This window comes from Parasteatoda tepidariorum, chromosome X1, assembly GCF_043381705.1.
Source record: "Parasteatoda tepidariorum isolate YZ-2023 chromosome X1, CAS_Ptep_4.0, whole genome shotgun sequence".
Classification (NCBI taxonomy): Eukaryota; Metazoa; Arthropoda; class Arachnida; order Araneae; family Theridiidae; genus Parasteatoda; species Parasteatoda tepidariorum.
The window spans coordinates 41439277-41449518 of record NC_092214.1 but is presented as its reverse complement, the minus strand read 5'-3'; positions in this window follow the sequence as shown (position 1 = coordinate 41449518).

The following is a 10242-nucleotide window of genomic DNA, read 5'->3' as shown; positions in this document are numbered from 1 at the left end:
GAAAAATTGTTGAGACAACATATTTAAAACATTTTCGAACTTGTTTCAAATAAAAATTAATGTTGTTGCAGATATATAAATTTGCTTTGGGGGTAATGAGCTAATTTCGTGTCATATCACTTTACTTTTCTTGAAAAGGCTGTAAAGGAAATTAAAAATATATTTTATCTTGCAAGGCAAGTTTGGTTTTTATCTGTTCATTTTTACTCTCACTATATTGTTTTTTAATTTTATTGGGTACAAAAATTTGGAATTATAGTAAATTAAATGAAAAATAACAAGTTTAAATTTTATGAATGAATGATTCTCTTGACAGATTTTCATAAAATATACATTTACTGTTTTTCAAAAGTGCCAACAGAGGGCATTGATTTTAGAAATTAAAGATATGACTGAAGCTTGCAGATTAAAATTTATTGCACAAATCATTGGAGTAAAATTCAGAGTAAGCCCTAAATAAACGAATGATAAGTACACTGAAAAAAAAGGATGGTCAAAACTACCATGTAGCTAAATTTATCGTATTTATAACACCATGGGGACACTAAAAATCGCAGCAATTTTTACCAATGCGCTTTGGTGATGATTTTAGTAAAATTAACAATTAAATATGTTTTTATGATTCATAAAATTGGCTAAATATGGTGAAATTTGGTAATTTTATCATGATACCTTAAATCATGGTATAAAAACTATTAATTCGGTAAAATTTACTTTTCTATTTTGCATTTTTTACAACATGTATGGTAACTATAGTTTTGAAAATCAGAATTTCCGGTTAACTTTTACCAGTTAAATTACCAAATAAATATTTTAAGTACCGTATATTTAGATTTAATTAACTAGAATTAATTTTTTTTACTAGATTAGTCATTACTATACAGGGCGGTAATTTTACCAGAATTTATTTCTCCGTCTGAAGATTAACAATGAATAAATACTCTGAGAATCTAATGGCAGTTCTACTGCAAGGATGTAAGAAAGTATTTGTTGTAAAACAAAATAGTTTGTAGCATGGATGGCCACTGCACGGTACACGTGTTACAGTTAACAGTGCCACGCGATGACTTACTAAAATTTTTTAAAAACTAATAATTCGTTTACAAAGAATTTTTTTGACTGTTTAATTTTGCTCTTTATATTAGTACAAAAGTTGGAAAAAGGTTTTTCATAGCAAAAATAAAATTTTAAATGCAATAACTAATGCATTTATAATTTTTACATACACATAAAAAGTAATGGACTACGCACACATCTAATTCAATTAGAGTAAATTAAACATAATTTTGAAGCTAAATATAATATTACTAGCATAATATAAATTAAAAACACAGCAATATGATTTTTAATACATAAATTTTACAAATCTCTTACAGTACGGTATATCCCAGAAACCCCACCCACATTTTCCCTCCCTCGACTGAAGTTGTAATCGGTGAAAAGCTAGGAACCACTAATGCCATCTATTAGGAAAATTATGAATTAAGTATCCTAAAAAAGAAACGAACTGGGCTCGGGCTTCATAAAATCGAAACGTAGTAGTTGTCCGAACAGGATTCGGGTGGCACTGGCAAGGGGTTAAAATACTTTACTCAATTTCGAAAATTTGAACGTGAAGTAACTTTCCAAATTCGTATGATTTGGCTATATTGTGTTGTTGGTTTGGATTAACACATAATTGATAACCAAAACCAATATTTTTTTTTGGAACATAATAAAATCAAAACATAGTTTAAAATTAACTGATATACACAATACAAATGTAAACAAGAACAAATCTTCAGCTCCTTACCTTTATGAATTCCGGTTAGAAAGTTTACAGCTGTTTAACTCAGCTTATAGCGATAGCAGATAATTTTGTTTTCAATTAAATAAGTAAATAATATAATTTTTGAGTTCAACTCTGCTATTTTTCATAAGATATTTATTATATTAAGTAATTCTGATAAATTTGAAGTGAAATTTTGTTTTAGTTATTTATAGATATATTGATAAAAGAAAACAAACAACAGGTTAGCTATATTTAGAACAAACTCGCTTTTTGGAAGTCCTGATTGGACTTATTTTGACTTGTTTATTACTATTTGTTCTTGATGCAAAGGTTAGTGTTAGTATTTAATTAAAGTAGAGAGAGAAAATCTATTTTGCAAATAATTATTTAGATTTAAGTTTCGCAGTTAGTATATTGTTTATAAGGTATTGTCTACAACGATTTTTATTCTGATATTAATTTTCAGCTTTTATTTCCTCTCAAAACACATGTTTACTATCTTTGCACAATTTATGTTTATTATTCTATAATTACATGTACTGTCTTCACTATTTACTATTTTCTCATTATTTACTGCGTTTACTGTTAACACAGTTAACACGTTGAAATAAATGGCCAGAAAATACACCGGATGCAATAATGGTCGATAAAAAAAATATGGGTGATAAAGAATCTGCAGCTTTTCCTAGTGTAGAAAGCAACATTCACATGGATAATTTGGTGAAATAAATAAATAAATAAAAATCCGAAATTACTGAGTGCTTGATAATTATTTAGAAAAAATGTTTCATGTTATTCATATTGTTACCTAATTCACAAAGCCTTTAAAATGTTTATCAACAATAAAACCTTGAGCTTTTTTTTATTATCTCCGCTAGTCATACTTGATTAAAAAATAAGAGCTGCTTGCGTAAAAATACCATAATCAGTCTTTTTTTTTTAGTATAAATTTTTTTTAAAGTGGCATGCATAATTTTTTCCTTTCCTTCCGAAAAGAAAATTATATGTGCCACTCTAGGCTATTATGCATTCCGCTATTATGTGTTCACTCTTTTCATAAAGGTTGGCTACCTCAGGCTTAAAGGTCGGAGAAAGGTATCGTGACTGATGAGGTTCACAAAATTAATTTTCTCAAAGTTTCCTTTTTTTTCTTCTTCGTAACACTAGCAATGGATTCTTTATTAATTTATATGTTCCTTTTGATTTTTTGTGCACTTCAATTTGATTTCATTACAAAGCAACTAAATACTTTAAAAAATTTTACCCCTGGGAAAAAATATTTTATTTAATATCGTAGCGGAAAAATTCTAAATTGATTGTTTGATGAAACTTGAAAGTTTTTCTAATGATCGTCTTTAGATGTCGTTCCTTTTCCTCTGCTATTAAATAGGTTTGAGAACAGCAATTTGTGAGATTTCAGTGGAATTTTTATTGATTAAATATTAATACTTTAGCTTAATTTTTAGCAAGGAATTTTTAAAAATAAAAGATGGCCATTATGAAACAGCATGTTTATATTAAAAGGTAAAAAATAAATCCAAAATATAAAAGAATATGTCAGTAAAATTTATCATCAGAATTAATAAATAAATAAAAACAGAAATAAAAAAAACCTTGCACTGGAAGCAAAACCTGTGATGAAACATAACTAGAAAAAATTTTTAAATTAATTTTTAAACAATAACAGTGTAGGATAGAAATAACTAAAATATTTATTGAAGTCACAAGAAGCATGCAAGCTAAAACCAAACAGGATATTAGATGTTTTTTTGTTTAGGATATTCTTACCCAAAAATAATTTATTTATTACTTCAAATAATTGAAAGTGAAAAGAACTAAACTTGTATCAAGTAACGGAAAAGGAAAAGTTTTCTCAAGGGAGGAATTGTCCGACAGCTACAAGAAATGAAATAATAATGAAACTTTCTCTACAATACATGATTGGTGACGCGAATTGAGCTGTATGTTACTTTTCTCTCAAATGAAATTTTTATATTTTATTATATATTTTTATTTTTGAAATTTTATTATTTATCTTCTTTACGTCTTATACAGCTTTTAATTCATAATAAATATTCTCGAAGTTCGTTTATATTTAAATAGATTTTATAGTATGGAAAGAAGATTTGAAAACAATTATGTCCTTGTAATCTTTGATTCTAAAAATAAACATTTTAACCCAATTACCTCATGTTATGAGAGAGATGTTTCATGCATTTATGAGAAATAAATATAAAAGGGTATCAAAATATTTTGCTATAAGTCTATTTCAAATAGATATAATGCATTGATATCCTCCACATCATAAATTAATAATTAATAAGATAACTGCAAATAACAATGTATTTAGCGTAAGTATCAAGCTAGATTTGGTAACTTAGCCGATGAAAATATTCCAATCACTCTTAATTCAAAACTTACTGCAAGTTTTTTATTTGGCCGATTCCTCTGAGTTTCGTATTTAAATTAATCGGTATTGAATAGAATAATAAGAATTTTGAAAAGAATTATTCAGTTTTGAAAATGTTGGTGATAGAATTAAGCATATTCAAGATGTTTAAAAGCATACAATTAAAGGCAGGAATTTATCTTAAATGAACAATTGATGATCTCATTTCGTTACCAAGTGAAGCAGTAATTTGTTAAATTAATAGTATGCTGAATGTTGTTTAAAACACATACAGTTTCCACAAATTTGATTCAAAAGCTAAACTTTGGAAATGAAGTGTTAGAAATCTATTTCGAAGATAAGTTATTTCTTGAATTGAAACGAATAATCCCTAGAAACTGAAGCAAAAAAAAAAGATTGATTTGTAAATAAAAACTTCATTTTCTTCAAAATGAAAATTTCTTTTATGGAATTCACGTGAATAAATATGACATATTTAAGCTCTCGAACTCCGTACTCATTCTCAAGACAACGACATGCGAAAATTGAAAAAAAAAAAACAAAAAAAAAACACTGATTAGAAATTAAAAGATTCGCAATTGCTAACAAAAATAAAAAAAGGAAAATAATGGAAACATAAAACTTAGGGAGGAAAATAACTTTCTAGGGAGTGAAATAAGTCTCAAGAGCATCAAGATAAGCTGATATGTCAGAAGTGGAAAGAAATTTAGCATTATTGAAGTACAGCTTATGCCCAAGGTTCCAAAAATGTGCTGTAATTATTGAATCATTGAACACTTGTTGATGGGAATACCTATAGTTTTCCTTTAAATTGATTTTTTAAATGCGTCTGATTTGTTAAATGTAGCCAAAATTACATTGGCCGAGGTATGTGTTAAATGCCCCAGTGATAATTGATATTAATCTGATTTTTAAAGGGCTTGAATTTAATTTTATTAGCAGATATGGAAAGAATTTTAAAATCAAATTGAGGCAAGCTATTATCAATTTTGTAGTTAACGAGGCACAAGAATGGTGAAGTAAGTACTTCCTGGATGGAATAGTAGGAGAAGAGTGTTGGGATCAAGTAAGTTTAGCGAGCACTGAATCAGGTATAAAAGAGTTAAATCACCGTTAAACATGTCGATAAAAAGTAATTTATAAAGCTAATTAAGTTTTTATTGACAAGTCTTTTAGGAATTGTTTGCTTAAAAATATTGTTATTATATTAATATTTAAAATATTTGTATTAATAATGATATTTAAATAATTCCTACAATCAATTTAATTATTTGAAAATTAATATTAGTAATAACATTGTCTTCAGTTTTACTTCTTAAAATAGTATTATAATTATTGCTACCTAGAGGTGGATATTTTATTGCATGTTTTGGATCAAAACCATTTTTCAACTACAACTTGTAAATTGGAGAGATTTTGAAATTTGTTATTATTACTTGAAACTTGAAAAACTTTAGCAAAATTTTAAATGGTAAAACTGTTATAAAACTGTTCTAGTTTTACTATTTAAAACAGTATTATAATTATTACTTCCTAGGGACGGATATTTTATTGCACGTTTTGGATAAAAACCATTTTTCAACTACAACTTGTAAATTGGAGAGATTTTGGAATTTGCAATTATTACTTGAAACTTGAAAAAATTTAGCAAAGTTTTAAATGGTAAAACTGTTAAATGGTAATACTGTTCTAGTTTTACTATTTAAAATAGTATTATAATTATTACTTCCTGGGGGTGGATATTTTATTTCATGTTTTGGATAAAAACCATTTTTCAACCACAACTTGTAAATTGGATAGATTTTGAAATTTGTAATTATTACTTGAAACTTGAAAAAATTTAGCAAAGTCTTAAATGGTAAAACTGTTGAATGGTAAAACTGTTATAAAACTGTTCCAGTTTTACTATTTAAAATAGTATTATAATTATTATTACTTAGGGGTGGATATTTTATTGCATGTTTTGGATAAAAATCATTTTTCAACTACAACTTGCAAATTGCATAGATTTTGAAATTTGTAATTATTACTAGAAACGTGAAAAAATTTAGCAAAGTTTTAAATGGTAAAACTGTTTTTCGTTTACTAGCAACAAAAAACTCACGACATATTTGTGGTGAAAATTGTAGTTTTAAATAATGATAAATTTAAAACTACTTTTCTTAAATCAATATTTTATACCAAACTCTTATCTATTAGACTTCTTACTTTTCTGATACACCTAAATTTGATATATTATTCTTGCAACAAGCTAATTGGACTTTTATTTAAAAACCAACATTTCTTAAAAAATAATAATTTGAGAAAGAAAATTACTATGTTAACTCTTATAATTCACAATATTCTAAAAATAGAGAAATGCTCTTAAAAATATTTTTATTATAAACTTTTCTCCATACTCCTTATGAAGAAATAAAAATAAGTTAAAATGTAATTTTTGCTGCACATCGTTAACATATACTACTTCTGAATTATACTTCATTAAACCTAAAAATTCTGAAGCAAACTTGGTTCTTTAATGTATGCCAAGAGTACAGTAAAGCACGCCTAGCTTCTAAGAGTTTTAGAACATTTATTTGATTGAACTAAGTCGAAGGACTTCAGCTGAAAATGTATGCGATGTCGGACTCGGAAGAATGTTAATTTGACATACAAAGGCATTTAAGGTGAAATTGTTTTGAATTTATGAAGCTCATTCTTGTAACCTTGAGGAAACTAGCTTCTTTGTTAAAAATGAAATATATCTCGAAAGTGAGCAAGCTACATCTAAGGTATGAAATATTTTTAGGAATTCTGAGATGAAGAGAAAGCTAGTTTCTTTGACAAGAATGAAATATGTGTAAAGTTTTTATTTAATTTGGACTCGGTATGAACACGTGCTGGAAGTAGCAAAAATTGTCACTTTATTTGAGTTATTAATATTCTATGTAACAATTATCTTTAATTAAATATAAAAATTAAAAAAAAGTCTTTTTTATATATTTTGGCATTTTTATATTATTATCCTTATTGTTCTTAATTAAATTTGGGGGAAATTTTCTTCTTGTTGTCTGTTGCACGTGATTTCTTAAACAGATCTTAAATACTTTTGTGTCGCTAATTTCAAATCTGCCATAGATTTCTTTTTCCAAGCTCTAGTTTCTTTTAATGACATTTTTAATCTATTCTTTTGCGAAATGTATGCAAATCTGCAATCAATTTTTCTCTCCAACTTCCTTTTTCTTATTTTATTTCTATTCATTTATTGTTTATTTATTGTTCATTTCTATTTAATTTTGTTTATTTCCAGCTTTTATTTATTTCTATTTTTTTCTACTGCATTTTTAGTCTATTTTTTGTCGAAATGTATTTGTTTAAAAACGTTATATATAATAGGGGGTAACATAATGGTTGTGACAAATTTCTCAGAAAGTTAGGCACATAGTCAGGAAATTCATGGAAACTTATGCCCGGTAATGTTGTCAAAAATCGCTGGGGACACTTTACTACTATGAATTATTCTTTTTTGTGCTTCTGAACAGGTCAAAATAGGGAAGCACACCTAGCGATGTCGTATGATGACATTTCAAGGGATGGATTTCAATGTAATTTCAATTTTGATGACGTGTCCTTACTCCTCGAGAAGCTTTGAGCAACATTAATGCTACCTCTAGCTTTATATATAACGTTTTTAAACTTGTACATTACGAGAAAAATTAGTCTTAAAATGTCATTAAAAATCTCTAGCTTTAGGAGCATAATTAATTTCAGATTTGAAATTCACACACCCGAATTTAATAATATAGAGTTTTTGCATGAATGCGACAAAACATTCTTCCCAAGTGTTTTACATCGCTGCTTTAAGAAACTTTCATTAATTGGTTTAATGTGGTTTAATAAACGGTTTAATAAGATTTATTTCATATATACCCGATTTTATTGAAAATACGTTAATTTGCTTTATTTATATGAATTTCACACATTTATGCAAATACATATTCCACTTCTCAACGAATTGGAGCATAGGGCTTCTATTATAGTTTTCCATCTCGCTTTATTTGGGGCGAGATATTTTGCCTCTCTCTATATCTTTCCTATTGTTTTAATTCACTTATAATCAATCGTCTTGCGACAAGTATTTTTTAGGTCTTTCTCTTTTACTATTGCCCTGAGGGTTCCTACCAAAAACTTGTTTTTCATTTAATTTTTCAGTTTTACGTGGAACACGAGCAATCCATTTCCATATAAGTTTTTTAATTTCCACTTCGATTGGTCTCTGTTTTAATTTAACTAGCTCATGAGTGCGCATCACTAATACTTTAATAGAAAATGTTTTCAAATGCACATACTGAAAAAATATGTAAAAATAAACAAATCTATTTTCTGAAAACTAATCAGAATGCTTCTCTTTAAAGAAACTTTTCCCGTTTATAGCAAAATCAAATTTTCAAATATTGATTTAATAACTTTCAAACAACTATATGGGTCATTCTCACGAAAACTGTCATTTTTCAGTTCATAAAATCCCGAAAAAGTAAAGTGAATAAAAAGCTCTGAAACTTTTTATATTAATAGAAATATGTAATGGCATTATAAAGAAAGTATATATCCTATAAATTATACTTAATATTTAAATTAATTAATTTTTTAAATAATTAATTTATAATTAATTAATTTATAATAATTAATAATTAATTAATTAATTTAATAAATAAATTAATTAATTTAATAAATTAATTTATTAATTTTTTAATTTATTTTTCAAATTAATTAATAAGTAAATTAATTATTTTCACTATTTAAAAAGTGAGGGAATGACACTAATAGTGAGGGAATGATATTTTATTTTAATACATGTTTTTATCTAAGTTACATCTACCTAAAGTTTGAAAATGATAACATACTAAGTATATCTAATATTTATTATAATTTAGTCTTATATATTTAATAGTTTTTACAGGTTTGGGAAATAAAATTGGCTGGCACGATTGAACAAAAAAAAATTTAATAATATACTCATCTTGAATCATTCCCTCACTTCAGCGTCATTCCCTCACTTTATACACTAGTGAGGGAATGACGAATTCAATAAAATTTAAAAATAACAGTTAGGCCTAATTAATTTCTGAAGTCAATCACATACAATTATATTCATACAAGAAAGCAACATATAATTATCCACTTTCTCGATGAAGTTGTATTTTATTTTACTCTAAAAAATGACATGAGGGAATGACAAATGTAAAAAATTTTACCTGGTTTGATTCATTCAAATTTATTCCACAGCAAGGCTTCTTTAAGTTGAAGGTGGAAACATACTGCAATTTTGTTCTATGAATCCAGTTGTTAACTTCTGAAGTTTTTATTAAAATATTCTTATTCTAAGAAGATTGCAGGTGATAAGAACATTGTTGTGAGGGAATGACGCGAAACACTGGGGACAAAGTTTAAAATAGTGCTGTGTTAATATTTTTATCAGAAATAAAATTTAAAATTGATTTCTGAATTCTATATTTTAGTATTCTGAAATAAAAAACACGAATATGTAAAAAAATTTTTTTATTTCAGTAACAATTTTTTTCTTTTTTTAAATCAGCAGTGGGGACAAGTGAGGGAATGACATATTGGTATATTTTAATTACCTAAAATAAATAAAAAATAAAAATTGATAATTTTATTTTTATTCTTTTGTTAGCTTGCATTCTGAAGGACACTTTCCCTGCATTTTTTTCTTTTCTTTCGTAAGCTGTAAAACAGACATAAAATATACTGGGGACATGAAAATGACTGTTTTTGTGAGAATGACCCATATAAGATTTTTTCACCTAGAAATGCTTTTAGGACTCTCATTATATTAAAAACAAATTTTCAAAAAGGTAAAGTTCTTTCTTTTGAAAATGACAAGGCTTTTTTGTCTTAGAATTGGGAATACTAAAAATTAAAATGTTTAAAAAGGTATTGCAGAAGTTTATTCGCAAGTGAGAAATATTCTTAAAATAATAAAATCAAAATCATACTTGAAATTATAATAATGGACATATTTATGATCTGTATTTGAATTTGCAAATCACGCAAGATAGAA